Below are 24,711 nucleotides of genomic sequence, written 5' to 3' on the forward strand. Positions count from 1 at the left end.
GCCCCGACCACAATTACATTTAGCAAGAGCGCGGTGGTTACAGTGGACCTTGAAGGGAAGGGAGCCCCGTATTTAAAAAGATGGGCAGACTATTTTGGTATAGAATCACAGCCTTCCTCTCAGCTCTCTCACGTTTCTAGTTCTAAGGTACCTTGTGCAGCTTGTGAACAGGGCACTCGAGTGGAGTCAATGGCATCTTTGACTTCACCCACTAAATTTAAACCTGGAACGGAGACATTGGAATAGGATTCTCTGGCCCTGATTGCTTCACTGGCAAAGGATAGTGTAGTGAGTCAGGGAGCAAGGAGTAAGGTTCCTTGTAAGCCAGTGCCAGAACAAATTAACAGACAGCAGGAGAAGTGAAGGAATCACTTACAAAATATAGGGATCCCTTTCGCGAAGGAAGCAGTGCTTCTGAGGGTGAGACAAGAACGGGCTATAGGATAGCCGATCCTGATATCGCCAGTATCATGGAAGCAGAACAAATTCCCCATAGGCAATTCCCTGTTAGGAAAGTGCCTACTCCTACTTTGGATTTTGCTAGTATAGTAGGTGCAGACCATCCCCGGGCTACTGAAGCCCCCACTCCAACAAAGCCCAGTTCAACAACGACCATGAATAAAAATCCAGACGGAAAAGTTGTATCTACTACATTTGGGGAATATTTGAAACTCAACCTGTATGGACAGCATCCTGACTCTCGAAGCTTATGGGAGGCAGTCCAACGATTGATCACCCCTAAGGAATACGCCAAATTCTTGACAACTTTTGGGGCACCCTACATATGAAGCCTTAGTGAGGGGGGGTAACAAAAGAGGGTGACAGAGAAAAGGCTGTTTTTACTGCCCTTACCAATTCCTTCCAGGGACCAGTGGAATAGATACAAAATTGGAAGTTAAATCAAAAGAAGAAGAGTTTGAGGCTTAGATCCCGCCCAATTATCTTAGGGACATGCCTGTTCGGGTGCCTGTTTTCTCTCAGTTCCACTGGAGAAGTTACAGACCAGTTAGGCCAGATCAGTGTTATGTCTCTGGAGAGACGGGGAATTGGAGCAAAGCTTGCCCCATGAGAGAACGAAAAGGAGGAAGGGGTCGAAGGAGAGGGTCATGAGGTCCAAGAAGTCGGTAGATCCATAGGGTCTATAGGGATACTTGGGACCCTGAAGATCAAAGGAGAGGACGCTGGCCAGAGGATCAGGCTGCGGGAAACCAAACACCTTTATCGCAGTCAAATCCATTTCTGTAGTCATGATCTGCCAGCCAGTCCAGAGTGTGGACCCCTGCCTCAGAACCCATCAATGAAATCTGTGGAAATAGAACGTGCCCTCTTCATAACACTGAGAAATGTCCAGTGGAAATAATGAAAAAACAATATTCAAAATCAGAACGAGGAAAAACCCTTCCAAATACCTGGAAGGAAGTTATAAAGAAGAGGTAGCAATTCCAAGAAACTGCCTTAATTGTATCAGAGTGGGATCAAGAACAGCCCACTGTTAGAAAGGAGCATAAAAAAATATTAAAGAAACTAAGAAAAGGGACAAAGAGACAGAGCTGGTGTCAAAAGAAAAATAAATCAAAGGAACTCAGATTGGCACTAAGGAGAGGAAGAAAGGAATCTATTGTGTAGGAGTGAGGAATAGGAGCAATTGTAAACTTGTTTAATAACTTGTTGTTGAGTTGCTGTGCCTTCAGGACAGTACTGCCTATAACACGCCATTATCTGGGGAGTGAGGTAAAAGGGCATGTGGACCCTCAAGAACGGGCAGAAGACACAGCTCAGGTAGGGTGTGTAACCATCATTTCCATCCAAGTAGCTCCCCAGAGACAGAAACAAACAAAAAGGAAGGAGTAATACTGTCCTGTCCCTTTAACGTTTACAATCTGGGAAAGGCCAACAGACAAAGAAGGCTGCTCCTCATAGTGATATTCCTACTCCTGCAAATTTAACATCAAGAAGGAAAATAAAATACCCATACCCTAGTGCCCAATCGTACCAACATAACATAATATTTGACACCAGTGAAAAAGGAACAACGATGTCTCAAGAACTTAAAGAAATATAGACAGCCTCTAGAGACCATTGAGGCAAGCTCCAACTTATAAGAACTAAATATGGAAATCTGGGAATGAATACTCCTCTGTGGTTCGGGGACACCTACTTTGCGCCTAAATTTTAGCTACTAGGAATAAATTGATAATTTCAAAATTAGATCCCTCAAATTGTATAGTAATGTATTGGAAGGACTTTAAAATTTGATATTTGGAAATGGCATATGGGATATGGCTTAAATGTGGAAACGTCAATTAATAGATGCCATAGCTTTAAGGTGAGAGGGGGAGAGTTGAAAGGAGTTTTAGGAGGCACATTTTTACACATTTTACATTTTGCCTGGAACGCACTGCACGGGAGGTGGTAGAAACAGATACAATAGCAAATTTAAGAGGAATTTAGACAGACTGGAATGGAAGTTTGCAGACTCTGTGCAGGCAGATGGGATTAGTTTAAATTGGCATCATGCTCGACACAGACATCATGGGCTGAAGAATCTGTTCCTGTGAAGCACTGTTATATTAATTAGAATTTAACAACAGTTTAGGATGAAAACAGACTTAAGAATCCAAAAATGTTAATATGTCGTTCTTCTTGAGTGAAAGAGCAGAGGTGAGTGTCTCTGCACAATGTAATCTGCAGGAATACTCAACAACATGTTCCCCCTTTCAGCATTTTCCATTTTCCAATTTCCAAGTAGCATTCATCGTTCATAAGAAAACCTTTAGGTTGTAAAACTACAGCAAGTAACAACGAATACGGTTTGAATAAAGAACCAGACTTTAGAATTCAGCTAATTCATCCAGATTTCAACAATGAAAGTCAGTGCTTCTTTCAAGAAGAAAACGTGATATTATTATAGACAGTTTTCTTCAAAGATAGCATGTAAGCCAGGATTCATCAGTGCTCAAAGGTGATGAAGTCATGTTCTCTCTGCAGCGTGGGGTGATGTGGCAAAATCTGAACATTTATGTTTCCCCCACCTGCAGAGCTGGTGATCAAAGCCTAGCTGCCAAGGGAGGGAGCAATTGGAAGCAAGGAGCTTCAAGACGGAGGTCTGCGTAGGGCATCAATCCACACCTCTCACGCAAACTTCTTGGCAGGCTGTCCGAGAGTGATGTTGCCAGGAGGCAAGGCTTCCTGCAGTCCTTGTGGTCAGGAAATGAAATGTTATGCAAGAGGGACCGAGAAGGTCAAAAAGTAAAGAAAATGAAAGAAACATCCTCTAAATTACCTTCACAGATGTTACAGGTTGAAAACGTACTTCGTTTACAGGCTGCAAGGACATTCTTCCTATTAATCATAATGTCGTAAAGGATAGAATTCTAGCGTTGGGCTCATGGCTTCAGATAGGTTTGAGATTTCCGGGAATCAGCGCCATTTTCCTGTATTTTTATTTGCTGCTTCTGCCCTTCATGATTACACGAGGCGGGAGCGTAACGATGTTGAATTAGAATCATAGCACCGTTGCAACACAGAGGGAGGCATCTTTGAAGATCAGGCCTCTGTGAATGGGCATGGATCAGGATCAGGGTTCAGAAACTGCTTCTAGTTCATGGGGCTGGGGACACACTCGGTCACAGGGACTCACTCCATGATGCTGGGGGTCCATGTGCCACTGCCAGCCCCCTCTCTCACTCTCATTGCCCTTCTCTCTCACCCACTTCTGGGTTTTTTTTGCACTTGCCCCATGCTTTAAATGATATCCCACATCTCCTGGGCAGCTGCAATTTGAGTTTAACACCATTAAAGTGGACAAAATACAATAATGATTTATTAAGATAGACACCAAGTGCTGGAGCAACTCAGGCAGCACCTCTGGAGAAAAGGAGTAGGTGACATTTTGAGTCGGAACCATTCTTCATACTAATTGATGATTGATTAAGGCAACTTTAAGATTTGTTTTTTGACTATAGTTTTAGAGATAGAGCACGGAAACAGGCCCTTCGGCCCACCGAATTTGCGGCGACTAGCGAACCCTCCACATTATCCCACCCCCACTAGGAACACCGAATTCACGCCAACTAGCGAACCCTCCACATTATCCTACCCCCACTAGGAACAATTTACAACCAAGCCAATGAACCTACACACCTGCTATGTGGGAGGAAACCACACTCCAAAGACTCCAATTTGCACATTCCTCCACGCAGTCATGGGGAAAATGTACAAATCCCGTACAGACAGCACCCGTAGCCAGGATAGATCCCGGGTCTCTGGCGCTGCAAATGCTGTAAGGCAGCGATTCTACCGCTGTGCCATCGTGCCGCATTAATTAGATTTGCATTTTGTGTTCTTCTTCTTACTTCAGATTAATGGTGATCTTTTCTGCTCTGATTCTATGGATTCTGAAGTGCCCGATGAGGCCACATAGGAACCATAAACTCTTCCATGAATGGTATGTAATGTGTAGGGCATGCATGCGAAGGTGAGAAAACATAGACCTTGTTTGAACGGTCAATCGACGGTCAGCATGGACTCATTGGGCCGAAGGATCAGTTTCCTTGCTGTATCTGATGGAAAAGAGTGCAAAAACTGGTAGAGCTGATAACTCACAGCGCAACAGACCTGGGTTCAATCCTGACCTCAGATGCTGCTTGTGTGGAGTTTGCACATTTCCCCCGTGACTGCGTGGGTCTCCTCTGGGTATTCCGGTTTCCTCCCACATCCCAAAGGCGTGCAAGGTGGTAGCTTAATTGACCTCTGTAAAATTGTCCCAAACGGGTAGGGAGTAGATGATAAAGTGAGATAACATAGAATTAGTGTGAATGGGTGATCGGCATGGACTCGGTGGGCCAACTAACTTGTTTCCATGTTAGATCTCTAAACTAAACTAAAAATCAAGTCAAGTCAACTTTATTTGTCACATACACATACAAGATGTACAGTGAAATGAAAGTGGCAATGCTTGCAGGATTGTGCAAAACAATAGAACAGAACAGCACAGAACCAGTATTTACATTAAAAGACGCAACAGTATTTACGCCCTGGTGAGATCAGAGTTTACAGTCTTGATGGCCTGTGGGAAGAAACTCCGTCTCAGCCTCTGTTATCGCAGCGTGACAGCGGAGGCGCTTGCCTGACCGCAGCAGCTGGAACAGTCCATTGCTGGGGTGATAGGGGTCCTTCATGATCCTGCAGGCTCCGGATCTGCACCTCCTGCAGGGGGGGGGGGGAGTGTAATTCCCGTGGTGCGTTCGGCCGAGCGCACTACTCTCTACAGAGCCTTCTTGTCCTGGGCAGAGTTGTTGCCAAACCAGATAGAGATGATTTTGGTCACGATACTTTCTACAGCACCAGAGTAGGATTGAAGGATCCTCAGAGAGACTTGCCTTTCTCACCAGTGTGACAGTGTGTGTTGTCCATGTCAGATCCTCTGTGATTTGCACTCCCAGGTATTTAAAGCTGCTCACCCCATCCACAGTAGTCCCATTTATCCCCTGTGGCGTGTACGTCTTCGGTTGTTGTGCCATTCTAAAGTCCACAATCAGCTCCTTAGTTTTTGTGACATTCAAGAGGAGGCTGTTATCCTGACACCGGAGTGCCAGATCAGCCACCTCCTCCCGGTAGGCCTTCTCATCGCTATCGGAGATCAGACCCACCACCACAGTGTCATCAGCAAACTTGATGATGGAGTTGGAGCTGAACCTGGCCACACAGTCGTGTGTGTACAGGGAGTACAGTAGGGGGCTGAGCACGCAACCCTGGGGGTTCCTGTGTTCAGGGTAATGGGGTTGGAGGTATGTCTCCCCATCTTGACCACCTGGGGCCTGGCGGTCAGAAAGTCCAGGACCCAGGAACACAGGGGAGTGTTCAGTTCCAGTTCCAGCAGCTGCTCAGCGTCTGGTGGGGACTATCGTATTGAAAGCTGAGATGAACAGCATCCGCACATAGCCCCCCCTTTTCTGGCTGTCAAGGTGAGAAAGAGTGGTGTGCAGAACCTGGGAGACCGCATCATCCGTGGATCTGTTTGGACGGTATGCGAACTGCAGCAGATCCATGGTGCGAGGAAAGAAGGCGCAGATGTAGTCCTTGATCAGCCTCATGACCACTTAGGTGAGGGCCACTGGTCGGTAGTCATGCTAGCAGGCTGGAGAGGCATTCTTAGGCACTGGGACCATAGTGGATCTCTTGAAGCTGGTAGGGACCACGGACTTGGCCAGGGAGAGGTTGAATATTGTGGTGAACACTGGAGCTAGCTGATTAGCACAAGTCTTTAGTACTCGCTCAGATAAACCACCTGGGCCTACAGCTTTCCTCATGTTCACACGCGTCAGAGCCCTCCTCACGTCATGCTCGGACACCGAGTATGTGTGCAAATCCTCCAGCAATGTGCCTCACTCCAGCCTCGCTAGCCAGCGCGTTGATGATGTTGTTGTTAGCTGGAGAGCTAGCGGTGTTGTTGCCCATCTCAAATCATGCATAAAAAGTGTTCAGGTCATCAGCTAAGGAGGCGCCGGCACTCTCGGTTGAGGGGAGGGGGGGGGGGGGGGGGCTGCTCTGGTAGTCTGTAGCCCCTGCCCTAGGCATCTAGTGTCACGCTGCTCCATCTGCGACTCCATCCTGTCCCTGTACCTCCTTTTTGCGTCCTTCACCACCCTTCGCAGTCTATAGGGCTCTGCCTTGTAATCATCCATGTTACCGGATGCCAGGCCAGAGTTGTAAGCAGCAGTAATTCAAAGTGACGCGAATGGATCTGTGAACCCAGGGTTTTTGGTTAGGAAAGGAGCTATCCCTTACCGTGGGGACGATGTTGTCGGCTAGTGTTACTATGAAGTCCGTGACAATTTCTGCAAACTCACTGACGTCTCTGGAACTTGATTGGAACATATTCCAGTCGACATCGTTCAGTGCATCTTGAGCATTGCCTGTGAATGGTCAGACCACCGCTTTATGTCCCTCGTCACTGCCGCTTACAGTTCTGTCCGTTGTTTATACTCCGGCAGCAGGAAAATGGCGACATGGTCAGATTTTCCAAAAAGAGGGAGAGAAACGGCCTTTTATCTTTTCTTGAATGGTGTATAAATGTGGTCCAAAGTTCTTTCCCCCGTGGTGGCACACGTAATGTGTTGGCTGAAGTGAGGCATGACCTTTTTGAGGTTTGCCCTATTAAAATCCCCAGCCACCACCACAGCCGCCGTGTCAGGATGCTTGTTCTGATGCCGACAGAACACATCGTGTAGGACCGATAGTGCCGCGTCGGTTTCCACATACGATGGTATGTAGGCGGCTGTGATGATGGGGGTTTAATTAGAAATTTGTATCGATTCCTAGCTAAAATGCGTAGAGTGTATTTTTAACAGTTCTGATCTTTTAGTTACATATCGCACGTTGGAACCCTGAATGAAACACAGTAAAGATTTACAAGGCTGTTGCATTCAGGAAAGATTTAGCAGACTGGGGTTCCTTTGTGCAAAACAGAAAATTGAGAGGGGATTAACTGTTGGTTTTTAAATTTGGATGTGGAGTAATTGTTTCTACTTATGGAAAAGTCTTGAACTAGGGAGCACAAATATAAGAGATAAAATCGCAAATGATGAGGTGTTTAAGCAGATTGCAACGATAACTTTGAATTTGCAGCCAAGGATACAGCAAAAGCAGTGGCTTGAAGGAATTAACGCAATTATGAAGCAGCTTCGTGCGAAATGCAATCACACATCATTTGGACTGCATGATAGAAACATAGAAATTAGGTGCAGGAGTAGGCCATTCGGCCCTTCGAGCCTGCACCGCCATTCAATATGATCATGGCTGATCATCCAACTCAGTATCCTGTACCTGCCTTCTCTCCATACCCCCTGATCCCTTTAAGCCACAAGGGCCACATCTAACTCCCTCTTAAATATAGCCAATGAACTGACCTCAACTAGCTTCTGTGGCAGAGAATTCCAGAGATTCATCACTCTCTGTGTGAAAAATGTTTTTCTCATCTTGGTCCTAAAAGATTTCCCCCTTATCGTTAAACTGTGACCCCTTGTTCTGGACTTCCCCAACATCGGGAACAATCTTCCTGCATCTAGCCTGTCCAACCTTTAAGAATTTTGTAAGTTTCTATAAGATCCCCCCTCAATCTTCTAAATTCTAGCGAGTACAAGCCGAGTCTATCCAGTCTTTCTTCATATGAAAGTCCTGCCATCCCAGGAATCAGTCTGGTGAACCTTCTCTGTACTCCCTCTATGGCAAGAATGTATTTTCTCTGATTAGGAGACCAAAACTGTACGCAATATTCCAGGTGTGGTCTCACCAAGACCCTGTACAACTGCCTACATTCCATACAATTTTTTGGGGTTGAAACTTACTGAGCTTTGCCTCTGTCGGTGATTTAAAATGTTCATTCTTATAGAACATAGAACAGTACAGCACAGGAATGGCCCCTCGGCCCACAATTTTCGTGCCATATCCCATATTTTCTTACACTTGCATGTGCCTATCTAAGAGCCTCTCAAACACCACTATTGTACTTGCCCCCACCACCACCCTTGGCCATGCATTCCAGGCACTGTGTAAAAAACCTATTAAACTTCCCTTATAGCTATGCCCTCTAGTGTTGGACGTTTCTATCCTGGGAACAAGGTTGTCTACCTTACCTATGCCTCATATCATTTTATATACTTCTCCCTCAATCTCCGACATTCCAGCGGAAACAATCCAAGTTTATCCAACTTCTCCTTGTAGCTGAAACCCCCTAATCCAGGCAACATTCTGGTCAACTCCACTGCACCTCTCCAAAGCCTCCACATCCTCTTGTAATGGGGCGACTAGAACTGCACGCAATATTTTAAAAGCAGCCTAACCAAAGTCTTATTGAGCTGCACCATGACTTCCTGACTCATATTTTCAATACTCCTATAAAGCCCCTGTCCCACGATGCGAGTTCACCCAAGAGTTCTCCAGAGTTAAAAAAAATCAAACGCGTGGTACTTCATCACGAGTGTTTTTTTACTCTTGGAAAATTTTCACACTGTTGAAAAAACTTCACGAGTTTCCACGTTTCCCGAGTACCTGCCGTTAGCATTACGAGCCGCTACGAGCCATCCACGTGCCCCGACGTACATTCTACGTACTTACCATGAGTTTGATTTTTTTTTAAACTCGGGTAAACTCGTGTCGTGGGACAGGGCCTTTACAATAACTGCAAGCATTCCATATGCCTTCTGTACCACCCTATCTACTTGTGCTGCCACCTTCAGTGAGTTATGAATTTGGACTCCAAAGTCGCTCTGCACATCAATGCTGTTAAAATCAAATCAAATTTATTTATAAAGCACTTTTAAAATCAATGCATGTTGACCAATGTGCTGTACAGACCAGAGCAGGTAGCCAAAATCACAAATAGAAAGAGGCAAACACAAGAATGCACACAGCACTTGGGTACAAATAATCATAGGTACTAATAAGGCCATTAACTGTATACTTTCCCCTTACATTAAACTCCATTTATCACCCTTTTCTGCAGCTGGTCTATATCCCAGAGTATCTTCCGACAGCCGAAGATAGTGCTGGAGTAACTCAGCGGGTCAGGCAGCATCTCTGGAGAAAAACTGAGTTATTCCAGCACTTTGTGCCTATCTTCCATATAAACAGTTCCTTCCTATGGCAGCCCTCCCCAGACCTATCCGTATCCAAAACAATCTTAAAAGTTCTAGAGTGTGGTCACTATCTCCAAAATGCTCTTCAACCTTAACACCAGTCATCTGGCCAGGCTTGTTCCCCAATACAAGGTCCAGTATGGTCCCTCCTCAAGTTGGACTATCCAGATACTGTTCAAGGAAACCTTCTTGGAGTCAAATTCTGCCCCGTCCAATCCTCTTACTCTGAGTAAGTCCCAGTCAATATTGTGGAAGTTAAAGTCACCCACTACAACAACCCTGTGATCCTTGCATCCTTCCATAATCTGTCTACATATCTGATCCACTATCTTCTGCAGGCTTTAGGTGGTTTATAATATAATCCCATTTGAGTGAAGGCACCTTTCTAATCCTATTAAAGTGATTGCTCCTTCCTTTCATCCATCAACCTTTTCACACAGAGGGTGGCAGGTGTATGGAATGAGCTGCCAGCTGATATGGGTGAGACAGGTGCAATACAATATTAAAATGACACCTGGACAGGTACATGAATAGGAAAGGTTTACAGGGTTATGTGACAAAAGTGGGAAAATGGGATTAACTTGCATGGTCACCTTGATCAATGTGGGCGAGTTGTGCTGAGGGCCTGTTTCCATGCTCTATCACTCTAAATTAACTTTAGTATGTCGAAGTAAAACCTGCAGTGACTATAATACTTTACTCTACGGCTGAATGCATAACAGGAGACAACTGTGTCCATTATACAAGGGAAGCAGCAGAAGAATCAATTGCTCAGCGTGGCACATATCTGAAGTCCCTCTCCACCCCTCCCAAGTCGCACCAGCATCTAATTTTCACCCAATAAACAGATAACAATGGCCTTTCCTTTATCATCGTTACTTTTTTGCATATATACCATTCATTGTTTTATATATATACTAGACCAAAGGGGACCCGTTGGGTCCCATCCCCTCAACGCAGTGGGGTGGGGGGGTGGGGGGGGGTGGCGGCCTGCGGCATCACACACACACGAACCACCCCCCCCCCCCACACACACAGGGGAGAGAAGGGGGGGTGAGAGCGGATGGAGAGGGGGGAGAGTGGGGGGCAAACGGAGGGGGGTGTAGGGGAGAGGGGGAGGGGTGGGGGGGAAAGGGGGGGAGAGAGGATGACGAGAGAGGAGGGAGAGAGAGGGGGAGAGAGGGCGGGGTAGAGGGGGGGATGGACGGGGGAGAGAGTAGTAGGGGAGAGAGGAGGGGGGAGAGAGGAGGGGCGAGAGGAGAGGAGAGAGATGGAGGGAGAGGGGGGCCGGAGAGAGGATGAGGGTAGAGAGGAGGGTGGGAGGAGTGGGCAGAGGGGGGAGGGAGGTGGGTGGAGGGAGAGGGAGAGGGGGAGGAGGGAGGGGGACGAGGGGTAGTGGGATGTGGGGATAGAGGGGGGAGGGAGAGAGGAGGAGGGGGGAGAGAGGTGGGGGTTGAGGGGGGTAGAGGGGAGGGGAGGGAGGGGGAGAAATGGGAGAGGGGGAGGGGGAGGGAGGGGGGGAGAGAGTAGAGAGGAGAGGGGAGAGAGGTTGGGGGGAGAGAGGAGGGAAGAGAGGAGGGGGGAAGAGAGGAGGGAGGTAGAGGGGGGAAAGGGAGGGGGTGGAGGGGGAGGGGGGGGAGGGAAGGGCGCGAGAGTAGAGGGGAGAGAGGATGGGGGAAGAGAGGAGGGGGGGGAAGAGAGAGGGAGGGAGAGGGAGGGAGAGGAGGAGCAGGGAGGGAGGGGGGAGCAGAGGTAGAGGGGAGAGAGAGTAGAGGGGAGAGAGGAGGGGGGGAGAGAGGAGGGGGGGAGAGAGGAGGGAGGTAGAGGGGGGAAAGGGAGTGGGATGGAGGGGAAGGGGAGAGGGGGAGGGCAGGGTGGAGCGAGAGTAGAGGGGAGAGAGGAGGGGGGAGAGAGGGGGAGGGGTGAGAGGGGGAGCGGGGAGGGGGTGAGGGGAAGAGGAGGAGAAGAGGATGGGGTGAGAGGTCGAGGGGGGGAGAGGAGGGTGAGCGAGGGTGCTGCGAAAAGTGGAGAGAGCCCAGGGGGAGAGAGAGAGAGAGAACTATAATATAGGGCCCGAATAGTAAAAAGCCCTCGGCAGCTCTCGGGTTCAAGGCGCGAGCGTACTGCGTGTCGCTCTTTGCGACGTTATCACTCGAGTGCTCCTCAGCATCTCTTTGGTTCTCTCGGAAAACCAGAGATGAAGCACGTGTGTTTTTTTTCAATCCAGAGCCCTGGGAGCAGAGCTGGGTGCTGGGTGCAAGGTGCAAGGTCACCAAATTCAAGTGCAGTTTCTTACCACTTCAAGCAGGGTGCAAGGCCACTAAAGACAGCGAGTCGTGACCTCTCCCTCCTCCATCTTGCAGAGGCTGAGCCATGCCCTCACTTCTGGGTTTTATAGTTACCCCCCTCCCCCTCCCTCCCACCAGAAGAGGCCTTCATGCGTGATTGGCAGGAGAGAGAATCTCAACATTTTTTAAACACTAATAACTCTTTTATTGTTCATTGACGGAAAAAATCCTCGGTACCTGATGAGCGTAGGGGGACTCTAAGTAAGATGCCCAAACTTTAATTAGGCAAGGCAACTTTAATTAGGCAAAGCAACTTTAATTAGGCAAAGCAACTTTAATTAGGCAAGGCAACTTTAATTAGGCAACACAGCTTTAGCATTTCCAAACCAAAGGCAATACAGCTTTAGCATTTCCAAACCAAAGGCAACACAGCTTTAGCATTTCCAAACCAAAGGCAACACAGCTTTAGCATTTCCAAACCAAGGGCAACACAGCTTTAGCATTTCCAAACCAAAGGCAACACAGCTTTAGCATTTCCAAGCCAAATGCAACACAGCTTTAGCATTTCTAAACCAAAGGCAACACAGCTTTAGCATTTCCAAACTATATTTTCAAACCACATTAAGGGTATTGACAGGTCAGTAAAACCACTCACAGTTTAGTGACATGTGTTCAGTGTTATTCACAGCTCAGACTGAGAGACGTGACCCTCTCGCTTCCCCCATCTTACAGAGACTAACTGAGGCACTCAACACTTCTGGGTTTTATAGTCCCCCCGAAAGGGGCGTGGCCTTCAGGAGAGAGAATCTCAACATTTTTTAAACACTAATAACTCTTTTATTTTTCATCAGTGGGAAAAATCCTCTTGTCCTGCGCTGCTGAGGGCGACTCTAAGATGGCCAAAAATCACAGCCGTAAGTGGCAGCGTTTTTTCTAAAATCAATATACAGAACAACAGGAAGTGGTCAAGATCAGACTTTTAGTAATATAGATATCTCTACATCTTTGTCTATATCTCTCATTTCCCTCTCCCATGACCTTCAGTCTGAAGAAGGGTCTCGACCCGAAACGTCACCCATTCCTTCTCTCCAGAGATGTTGCCTGTCACGATGAGTTACTCCAGCTTTTTCTGTCCAAACAATAATTCTGATTGTTCTAAATGTGCCCTAGTTATTCATCATATTTGTCAATACATTTATAATCCATGAATAAATCTACTGATTGACAAAGACCCATTAAGCCATGTGATGTGGAAGCAAATTTACAATAATCTTCGTGTCATGTTACTCCACCTCAGTGAGGAAATGCCAGGATATTTCATTAATAAACTGTTGAGAGGCAAGTTTTCATCACAAATGATATTGAAATCCAAGAATTCTAACCTGACCTTCTACATAATATCAGGTGACTGTTGATATTCTTCACAATTTCAACTGGTGTTTCATTTCCCGATAACATATATAATCCTGACAAATGACTCACCAGTCGCAAAGAAAAAGTGGCAGGACTGCATATTACTTATGTGATGTAGATATAGTACACAGCATGATAACACTAAGCAAAATCAGGGTTGCAACAAAGCAACATTTCTCTGGAGTGTTGGAGGCTGACTTGGAGACCTGACTGAAGTATATCAAGTTATGAGAGGCATCAATAGAACCTTTTTCCCAGGCTAGAAATGGCAACGACTGGAAGACATATTTTTAAGATGAAAGGGCAAAGTTACAAATAAATGTGCAGGGCACTATTGTTTTACACAAAGTATGATGGGTGTCTGGAACACACTGCCAGGGTTGATGGCGCGGCGTCCGCAGCCAGGGATCCTCGTGGGGGACCTGGGGGAAGAAGAAGCTCCGAATGCCGACCTGCTGCCAACTTCTACCGCGGGCCCGGCGTGGACTTACCATCACCCCTGGAGAGGAGCTTCGACCGCCGGCCCTGCGGTCTGTGGTGCTTCTGGCTGCTGCGCGGCGGGTACTTTAAATCTTCGACCGCCGGCCTGCGGCCTACACCAACCTAAAGCCGCGGTCTCCGGTGGGGAAGAGCCGACTCTGGACTTACCTTGACTTTTACCTGTCTGCACATCTGGACGCCCGCAGCGACGGCTGCGGAAGGTTGAGATCCCGACCACGGGACCTCAACTGCAGTCACAAATGGAACCCATTAAGGGCGATGCTTAAGGAAGCAGCCAAGGAATCTGATGGCACAATCCCAGGAGGGTTTATGTGTAGGAAGAAGGGTATAAGGAGATTCATGGGGATATGGACAAACTCCGTGAACATGTGTGGGCAGATGTGGAAATAATGTGGAAAAACGTCAATACAAATACAGTACTTTGGTGCACCAAACAAAAAACCATGAGCATTTTTCAAATGGTGATGGATTGGGTAGTGTTGATGTTCAGAGAGATGAGTGAATCCTTGTAGGTTAAAAGTCAACATGCAGGTGAAGCTAGTGATCTGGAAGCCAAAATGTATATTGGTCTTATTAATGACAAGAAGGTTTGAGTACAGAAATAAAGAAGTCGGTGCAATTATATATAGGCCTGGTGTTTATGCACCATTTTTTAAATCCTACACTAAAGAAATGCATACTGTTCATTGAGTCAGTGCAGAGAAAATCCACAAGAAGGGTTACACATATAATAGAGTCTCTGTGTCCTGTTAGGTCTGCATTCTCTAGAGTTTAGTAGAATGAAAGGGGATCTAATTGAAACCTTTGCTAATTGCAGAGGGCGGTGGATCTTTGCTAGCATAGAACATGGTGGCTATTTGGAGTTCCAGAATTCCAGAAGGCAGTGGATCATTGGAGTTCTAGATGGCAATGAATCTTAGGAATTCCCTATGCTGGGGAGGCTCTCCTGTTATGTTCAATCAAAGCTGAGATCAATAGATTTCTGGCCTTTAAAGGAATCAAGAGATATGAGTATACTACAGTTAGATGACCCTGAGGTTGAAAATCAGTTCTGATTTTGTGGAGCAGGCTAGAAAGGCCGAGTAAACTATTCCTGCTCCTGTTCATTATTTTTCTGATTCATCAGGAAAATCAAACAATTGTTAAGGAAGGAACTGCAGATGCTGGTTTATACCGAAGATAGACATAACGTGCTGGAGTAACTCAGTGGGTCAGGCAGCATCTATAGAGAAAAAGGATGGGTGACGTTTCGGGTTGGAACCCTTCTTCAGACGATGCTGTGGATGTTAAGAAAGGAAGATGTCGTGGTTCCCAGAAATTAATAGAGTTTGAGTAACCTGCAATATGCAGCAAGGGTGTAAGACTTTCTACTTGATTCATCGCAGCGGAATATAGGCTGCCCACTGCTCAAGAGGGAACTAATTAAGGACAGAATTCTGACAGTTCCATCCAAATGCTAAATTACTGATGCAGAGGTTGCAAGTATGTTATTAATAAATAACTCATCTGGTGTTACAAGTATAAGTCATGAGATAACATTTAACTTCAGGATTTTTGTCCTGGAATACTGGGATTTTAAGTGGATACAGGATAGAACCTAGAACACAGAACAGTACAACACAGGAATGGGCCTTTAGGCATACAGTGTCTGTGCTGGACATAATCCCGTTAAGCTAATCACATCTGCCTGTGGGCAAGTTGTGCTGAAGGGCCCGTTTCCACACTGCATCACTCTATGACGCTATGACTAAGTCTGCCTTCACAATTCCAAAGTTCCAGAGAAAACAATCCAAATTTATCCAATCTCTCCCCGAGGCTGAAACTATCAAATCCAGGCAGCATTCTGGTAAACCTCCTGTGCATCGTCTCCAAAACCTCCCCATCTTTCCTGTAATGGGGTGACCAGAACTGCATGCAATACTCCCAAAGCAGCCTAAACAAAATGCTATAGAGCCGTACTATGACTGCTGGATTCTTATATTCAATGCTCCTACAATGATGGCAAGCATATCATACGTCTTCTTCACCACCCTATCTACTCATGCTGCCACCTACAATGAGCAATGAACTTGGACTCCATAGAAAACATAGAAAACATAGAAAATAGGTGCAGGAGTAGGTCATTCGGCCCTTCGAGCCTGCACCGCCATTCAATATGATCATGGCTGATCATCCAACTCAGTATCCTGTACCTGCCTTCTTTCCATACCCCTGATCCCTTTAGCCACAAGGGCCACATCTAACTCCCTCATAAATATAGCCAAATGAACTGGCCTCAACTACCTTCTGTGGCAGAGAATTCCACAGATTCACCACTCTCTGTGTGAAAAATGTTTTTCTCATCTCGGTCCTAAACGATTTCCCCCTTATCCTTAAACTGTGACCCCTTGTTCTGGACTTCCCCAACATCGGGAACAATCTTCCTGCATCTAGCATGTCCAACCCCTTAAGAATGTTGTAAGTTTCTATAAGATCCCCCCTCAATCTTCTAAATTCTAGTGAGTACAAGCCGAGTCTATCCAGTCTTTCTTCATATGAAAGTCCTGACATCCCAGGAATCAGTCTGGTGAACCTTCTCTGTACTCCCTCTATGGCAAGAATGTCTTTCCTCAGATTAGGACTCCAAGATCCCTCTGCACAGGATGTTAAGGGTCTTGGTATTTACTGTATACTTTCCCCTTCTATTCAACCTCTCAAAGTGCAACACCTCACACTGCTGGGGTTAAAATCCATCTGCTATTTCTCCGTCCATTTCTACAGATGATCTATATCCCGCTATATCTTCTGAGAGCATTTCTCATTGCTCCTCTAATTTTGGTGTTGTCAGCAAACTTACTCACCAACCCATCTACATTTATATCCAGGTCATTCATATGTACAGTATCACAAACAGCAGAGGTCCCAGCACAGATCCCTACAGAACTTCACTGGTCACAGCCCTCCAGCCGTATATCTACCTTCCACCACAAAACTCTGTCTTTTATGAATAAACCAGTTCTGAATGCATATGACCAAGTTATCGTGAATCTCCAACATCTTAATTTTCTGGATCTGCCTACCATGAAGGACCTTATCAAAAGCCTTATAAAATCCATGTACATGATCCTCACCGCCCTGCGTTCATCAATCTCCTTCATCACCCCCTCGAAAAATTCAATCAAGTTAGTGATACAGGATAGTGGTAAAAGATTGAGCATCATGGTGGCACATCCGATAGAGCTGCTGCCTCACAACACAGGAGATATTCAATCGCGACCTTGAATCTAGAGTTGACACATTCTCCCTGTGGCCGTATCTGCAGCGGCAGATTTTTACATCGGTCGAGAAATTAACTCTCTAGCCGCTGAATGTATGAGCAGGGATAAGGGGAAAATCTTCGATACGCATGCGAGCTCACTCACAGAGACCTTCAGAGCATCTTCGCAGATATGGCTTCAACACACAGTCTTTTGATAAATAAATGCTTTATTGGTGATAGAAAACAGTGAGATACATCCAAATTTCTCCGAGACTCGTTACTGCAATCTTCATCGAATTCCAGTTTGTTGCTTTAAACATTAAAAATTCCTCGTGTCTCAGTTGCACTTTGCATGGTCTCCTTTACAACTCGCATGGTCTCCTTTAGACCTCGCATGATCTCCTTTGGTCTCGCATGGTCGAAGGGTTAACCTTCTCCATGGTGGCTCCAAACTACACTAAAAACTAAACTTCTGCGTAAGCATCTTAGCTCCAAACATGCCCAAAATCACGCCATAAATCCCACCCACAATATAACGGGCAGTCTAAAATTAAAAGGCACATGCCATCATCAATGACATGCCATACAAGCCAAATGGCCACTACAGCATGAATTCCCCAGGTGCTCCGGTTTTCTCCCACATCCCAAAGACCTGCCAGTTGGTAGGATAATTGGTCACTGTGAGTTACCCCCTGGAGTGTAGGTGAGAGGTAGAATCTGAGGAAGATGATGGGAATGTGGTGAGAACAAAATTTGGGATTATTGTAGGAATTGCGTGAATGGGCGGTTAGTGGTCGGCATGTGCTCGGTGGGCCGAAGGGCCTATTTCCATGCTGCATGTCTCTGTGACTCTACACAGCATTTTATTCAAGTGCTAGCCAACATCCTCTTGCTGGCAAAGGAGGTTCTGCTCAGGGCATCCAATGGTCTCCTTGCCAGCTCCATCTCGTTCATGGTGTTTGGACACTTGGACTAACAACCCACAGATGTAGAGCACACTAGTTGAGCTTTTAATTTGTGGCAGCGATATTATTCTTGGTTATCACAGTCAAACCTCTAAATCTCACAAAGCTGAACACACATTAAACGAATGAAAAGCCCTCCACAAGAACCATTCAAAAACATCACAAATTACTTCCAAGCCCAGTGATTAATTACTGTAAATGCTCCAGGTGTTGCCTATATTTGTACCTGCGCTCTGAACCCTTTTATGCTCAGCCAAAATTAGTCTCAAAAGAGTGTGAGTGGGATTAAGGTTTTTTTTCTGGTGAGTTGAAGGCTGGTGCTGCAGTTTATTGCTTGCAGGCAGAGACAGCCCATAGGGTTTGCCTCTGAGAATTGAGAATGATGGGAAGTAGGAAATATGGCTGATGCCAGAAGAAGGAATGGAGATGTGGGTGAGAAGCATGATCTTCAGGGAAATATTTTTGGCAGAAGTTTCTGCAAAACAATTTGAACAAGGGTGCAATGATTGCACTTTCCCTGCACTCAGTCACGAAATCTATAAATGAATGGGCAGCAAGATTAGAGATGAAAGTTAATGCTAATAACCATGAAGTGTTGCATTTTGGTAGAAAGTATTCGGAAAGGTGATATAAACTGGAGGGAACTATTCCGAAATGCATACAATCAGGCAGCAGCTGTGGAGGGAAATGGACAGCTGACGTTTTAGAAACATAGAAAATAGGTGCAGGAGTAGGCCATTCGGCCCTTCGAGCCTGCACCGCCATTCAATATGATCATGGCTGATCATCCAACTCAGTATCCTGTACCTGCCTTCTCTTCATACCCCCTGATCCCTTTAGCCACAAGGGCCACATCTAACTCCCTCTTAAATATAACCAATGAACTGGCCTCAACTACCTTCTGTGGCAGGGAGTTCCAGAGATTCACCACTCTCTGTGTGAAAAATGTTTTTCCCCTTTATCATTAAGGATTTCCCCTTTATCATTAAACTGTGACCCCTTGTCCTGGACTTCCCCAACATCGGGAACAATCTTCCTGCATCCAGCCCGTCCAACCCCTTAAGAATTTTGTAAGTTTCTATAAGATCCCCCCTCAATCTTCTAAATTCTAGCGAGTTTGAGTCTGGGCTCCTCATCTGGCCTGGAAATGTAGAGGCAAAGAGGCCCGATGGTCATACCCTCTGTAGTCACAGAAGGTTGCTTGGTTCGCAAGAGTCCCCATGGTGCAAGGAGCTGTTGTCTACACGCACGTCACCCTGAGTGGTTTTCACGTGAACTCAGCCATCTTCATGGACTGCGGCGGATTCCACCCCCTCCAGAGGACGTCCAGAGGAAGTGCAACTTTGCAGGCTGCAGCATCGGTCACATTCAGCAAATGCTCAGACAGATACCATCGACAACCCACTTCTTGCAGCTTCAATGCCTTAGCCATTTAAAGATGCCCAGTCCGCCTTTAACCAGCACTAACCATTGACAATATCCATGTCTGAAGAAAGGTCTCGACCCGAAACGTCATCCATTCCTTCTATCCAGAGATGCTGCCTATCCCACTGAGTTACTCCAGCATTTTATGTTTATATTTGGTTTAAACCAGCATCTGCAATTCCTTCCTATGATATCAACTTAAACTAATCTCTTCTGCTTGCACATAATACGTATTCCTCCATTCCCTGCATATCTATATGCCTATATAAAAGCATCTTGAAATCCACTATTGTATCGCTCCACCATTGTGCTTCCCTGGCAGTGCGTTCCAGACACCCACTATTCTCTGTGTAAAAAGACTTACCTCGCACATCTCCTTTAAACTTTGCCTCTTTCACATTAAGGCTATGCCCTCCAGTGTTTGACATTTCCACCCTGGGGAAAAAGGTACTGAGAGTCATATTCACTCCAATTTGCAGTTAGGTCAATCTCAATGAAGACTTTACTGCCAACGACAGCCGCCTCTCTCTACTTTTAAAAGACTCCCTTGTAGAAATTGTTTTCACTTCTCTTTTGCCCTTTCCATCTTTTCTTATTCTCTACTCCCTCTTTCTCATAGAAACCCAAAGAGCTCATTCGGCCCATTCTGCTGATGCTGGCCCTTTGAAAGCACTGTTCCATCAGTTGCAATGCACTGTATTTTCACCATTGTCCTGCAAACACTTCCATTTTAAGTGTTTACTCAATTCTCTTTTCAAAGTCACTACTGAATCTGCTTCTGCTGCCGTTGTTGGGAGAAAACAATTGTTGAAGCACAATTGATTCAAGATGCTTTAATACATAATCTTGAACCTTTAACTCTGGGAGAATGCAACAAAAATTATAAAAGATGATAAATAGCAAATATTTAATTGTTTTCAGATTTGTACATGACTGCGAGCTGAACCTGCTTCCACAACCCTTTCAGGCTAGTGTTGTCCACATTGGAACAATTTGTGGCTTAAAAATATACTCATTCTCAGAGAACAAATACAAGTCTCTAGCTTCTCCAGATCTTGCAGTCCCTCGTTCTGGGACCAGATTCTTACTTTCTATCCGCTCCAAAATCACAAACATCCATTACATTCAAACTGGCAGCTTTCTGTAGACCTGGTGAAACAGCTGAAGTTCCCACAGCACATCGTCACGACCACCCTGAGGCCAGTCATCCTCCTGGTCTCAGAGGCGACCAAAAACATCGTCTTGTTGGAACGGACAGTGCCGTGGGAGTACCGTCTGGAGGAGGCGCACGAGAGGAAGATGGCCAAGTATGAAGAGCTGGTCATGGACTGCCGTAAGCAGGGCTGGAAGGCAAGGTGTATGCCCATCGAGGTTGGCTGCAGAGGTTTTGCAGGGCAATCGCTCTACAAAGCCTTGAGTGCACTGGGCATCAATGGAGTGGCGAGGAGAAGAGCCATCAAGAACACCACAGAGGCAGTGAAGAAAGCCTCGGGATGGCTCTGGATCAGGAGAGGAGGTCCATGGGGACAACGAATGGCACCTGAACACAAGTCGTGGTCTGATCAACCACGGCTGGATTGCCTAGGTGAGGGTGTCTGATGTTGAAAGACCCGAAACACCCAATGACCCCAGGTTACACCAGTGATGGTGTGTTCAGGAGCATCAAGAGATGTATTTTAACAATTTAGGTAACAAAAAGCTGAATGTAATAATTCATGTGAAGTCTAATAGTGGTTTGGCAAAAAATGGTGGCGCAGCAATAGAGCTACTGTCTTACCGTGCCAGTGACCCGGGTTCGATCCTGAATATGGGTGTTTGTCTGTAAGGAGCTTGTACATTCTCCCCGTGACCTGCGTGGGTTTTCACAGGGATCTTCAGTTTCCTCCAACACTCCAGGTTTGTAGGTTAATTGGCTTGGTATAAATGTTAAAAATGCAAAATTGTCCCTAGTGTGTGTAGGGTTGTGTTAATGTGCGGGGATCGCTGGTCGGTGCGGACTTGGTGAGCCGAAGAGCCTGTTTCCACGCTGTGCCTCTAAACTAACTAAACTAAACTAAAACTTTTTTTCCCCCAGGGTCTGCCTGAAATTTGTTGGTCTTCCAGTGGAAGGAGATGTCCGTAGGCAAATATCGCCAAGAGCACTTTATGGTGCGGGAATGCCATCCTCCTTTATGGAGGATGGCTGAAGCTCGGTGTGGCCACCGCAAAGACTCTGTGGGGAGGCACCACAGTCTGGATCCTTCTGTCACTGGACACAGTGTAACAACCTCGCAAAGGCTGCATGAATGTAGTGGTTAAAGTGGAAATGTGAGTGGCATTGACTCATCGTAAGTGAATGCATTGAATTGTTTCGCAGAATGCATGAAGATAATTACCTGTCCCAGTTATACACGTAATGAATAAAGTGCATTTGGGGGAATGAAAATCTTCACTATGGCATTTATAGCTACAAAGAAATGAATGTAAAGGTCATATTGATTAATGGGTACAGTGTGCAGAGCACTGCATAATGTGTCATGCCCTTGGGAGATCAGATACATACCATCTCTCGGGGATACAATTCCATTATCCCAATCACTTCTTCCTTATCTCCCTTTACACCTGCCAATGTCAGCTCTCTCACAGATTCCTATCAACTCCCTTGTGTTTCTTTGGTGCTATTAGCCACTCTGAGGGGTGACTTACAGTAGCCAAACTGGTATATTGGGGGAAACCGGAACATCCAAGAGAAACAGGAAGACACTGGGAGAACGTGCAAACTCCACATGGACATTGTCTGCTGCCAGGATCAAACCCAGGTCTTTAGAGTGACACTATGACCCCAAACCTTGCTCCACTGTTGTAGTGTATATAATGCTAACTGTATCTTTAACAAGTGTGTACCAAATGGGGTTATTTGTGTCATGTTAAATATTCATTATCTTATCAGTCTTGTGAATATGTGTGCGGGTATGCGCAGTGTACTTTTGTAAAATAAAGGAAACCCACACTGGCAACAGTTTGACTGAAAACCTGTCTTAGTTTCTGTCTACTTGCAACTACAGTACTGTAGTATCTTAAAAATGTCTCGTTCCTCTTAAGCACAGTGATCTACAAACTGTAAGAGGCCCAAATCCACCAAAAGCCCTGACTATTGATAAGAGATTATAACACTGTGGCATCGGTGCTGTTCCCACTTGGAGATGGGACATTATTTTTACCTTAAAGGGAAGACAAAAATGTCAAAGCAAGAGAGGTGGAAAGCAGGTTTAACACGAAGGAATCAATAAACAACTTAAGCCCCAAACTTGGTACTTCCTGGAAATAAAGCCAATCTTTAATTTGATTATATGAAAAGGTTGCTACATTAAAGGAAGGCATTGTATACCTCGCTGTACAGAATTCTGAACTGTCCAAACAAAAGCAGTATGATTAATGTTTTTACATTCAAAGGATTTTTTTTTTTTTTTCCTTGGATTTTTAATTTGAATGACATTGTGGGGGTCAAAAATTTCACAGCTGCGAGATAACTTGTTTATTGTAGAGCCAAGTACGACCACAAAGAAACATTGCAACCACGTGGTTTATCAAGGGATTGTGATGCCACACAGAGTGGTTTCTAGTTCCTAAGCACACCTGTTTTTCTTGCAAAGTATTCCCACCTGTACATAAAACAAAAGGTCAATCTTTCATGTCTGCACAGGAAAGGGCAAGAATATAATAGTTTCTGCGAGCCGTATTGAGTTGTATTTCCCTTGCGTTCATTTTGATTAAATCATCGACTTGAAGATGGACTGGACTGACAGCAATCTGTAGCAGATTTTCCATGCCACATCCTATTCCATGTTTTGCTTCTGCTGTAAAATCTGTTAAGAAACTTCTTACAATAAAAGACTCTGCTGTCAAAGCCTGTTCAGCCCTTGTTCAAGAACAATCGCCTCTTATGCAAGGGAAACACAAGGATGCTCAGAAAAATACATAAAATGCTGGAGTAACTCGTTGGGTCAGGCAGCATCCATGGAGAACATGGGTAGGTAACATTTTGGGACAGGACCCTTCTTCAATCTGAAGCAGGATCCTGACTTGAAATATCACATATCCACATTCTCCAGGAATGTGGCCTGATATGATGAGTTACTCCAGCACCTTGGCCAATAGGGGCGCTGTCCTGTGCACGGCTGCCTAGCCAGCAGCTGTCTGTCTCTTCATCTTTTATTTTTTATTTTAGTTAGTTAAGTGTTTTGTTTGGAGGCCTAGACTTTTTTAATGTGGGGGGTGTGGGGGGTGGGGGGGGGGGGGGAAGGGGGAAACTACCTTTCAGGGTCCCTACCTGGTCGGAGAGGCGGCTTTTCTCCGGGCTGCAGCTTCGACCCGTCCTCGCGGCCTACCAGCGGGCCTGGAGCGGCGTTTCCTGTCGGGGACCGCCCAGAACCTCGGCTTCGGCGGCGGCACAGCGCTGGAGCGCTATCGTGGAGCGGGCGATGCCTTGCCTGGGTCGCCGCGCTGGAGCTCCGGTGAGCTGAGACCGCCGGGTAAAACATCGCGGAGCTGCGGGACTGTGGAGCGACCAGCTGCGGGCGGCGGCGCTGAACTTAACATCGGGAGCCTGGGATCTCTAGATGAGATCGCCAGTTGTGGAGCTCCAACCGGCGCGGCCTTGTTGGCTTCGGAAGCCGCGGCCTCCAGTGCGGAAGCGGCCGTTCCAGGGTTCCCAGGCCGCTGGGAGGACTCTCCCGACGCCGGAGCAACATCACCCGGCGAGAACGGCCTGGAACATCGGGCCTCCGTAGAGGCAACTGTGGAGGCCTCAATGGGCCCGACTATGGGTGAACTGGGGTTGGGGACTGGACTTTGTGCCTTCCCTCATGGTGGGAGCCATTGTGGGGGGATGTTCTATGTGTTTAAGACTCTCATTGGTGTTATGTCTGTATTCTTTTTTTGTGTGCTGCAAAATGGCAAAAAGCATTTCACTTCACTACACCTGGGTGTATGTGAATGTGACTAATAAAATACCTTTGATACCTTTGATACCTTTGTATCTTGTTTTGTAAACCAGAATCTGCAGTTCATTGTTCCTACAAAGATATTCAGACTGTTTGCCTCTTTTCAAGGTTCTTGGAGACTGTAAAAAATGCACAATCCACAGAGTTCTTTAAGACCAGTGGACTTTGTGATAGATGTGATAGAAAACACTCCTCCGTTTTATGTAGGAAGTAACTGCAGATGCTGGTTTAAACCGCAGATAGACACAAATTGTTGTAGTA

At 46.1% G+C, this 24,711-nt stretch overlaps 1 long non-coding RNA gene across 1 annotated transcript in view; it reads left to right on the forward strand.

Moving 5' to 3' along the window:
• LOC116973531 overlaps nucleotides 1-22,471 on the forward strand; it is a 29,625-nt gene extending 7,154 nt beyond the window's left edge. The window contains exons 2-3 of the long non-coding RNA XR_004412070.1: nucleotides 4,361-4,447; nucleotides 21,543-22,471. This is a non-coding gene — a long non-coding RNA (uncharacterized LOC116973531). The remainder of the gene's footprint in view (nucleotides 1-4,360; nucleotides 4,448-21,542) is intronic.
• Nucleotides 22,472-24,711: the final 2,240 nt, after the last annotated feature.

The sequence above is a fragment of the Amblyraja radiata genome, chromosome 5 (genome assembly GCF_010909765.2).
Source record: "Amblyraja radiata isolate CabotCenter1 chromosome 5, sAmbRad1.1.pri, whole genome shotgun sequence".
In the NCBI taxonomy this organism is placed as follows: domain Eukaryota; kingdom Metazoa; phylum Chordata; class Chondrichthyes; order Rajiformes; family Rajidae; genus Amblyraja; species Amblyraja radiata.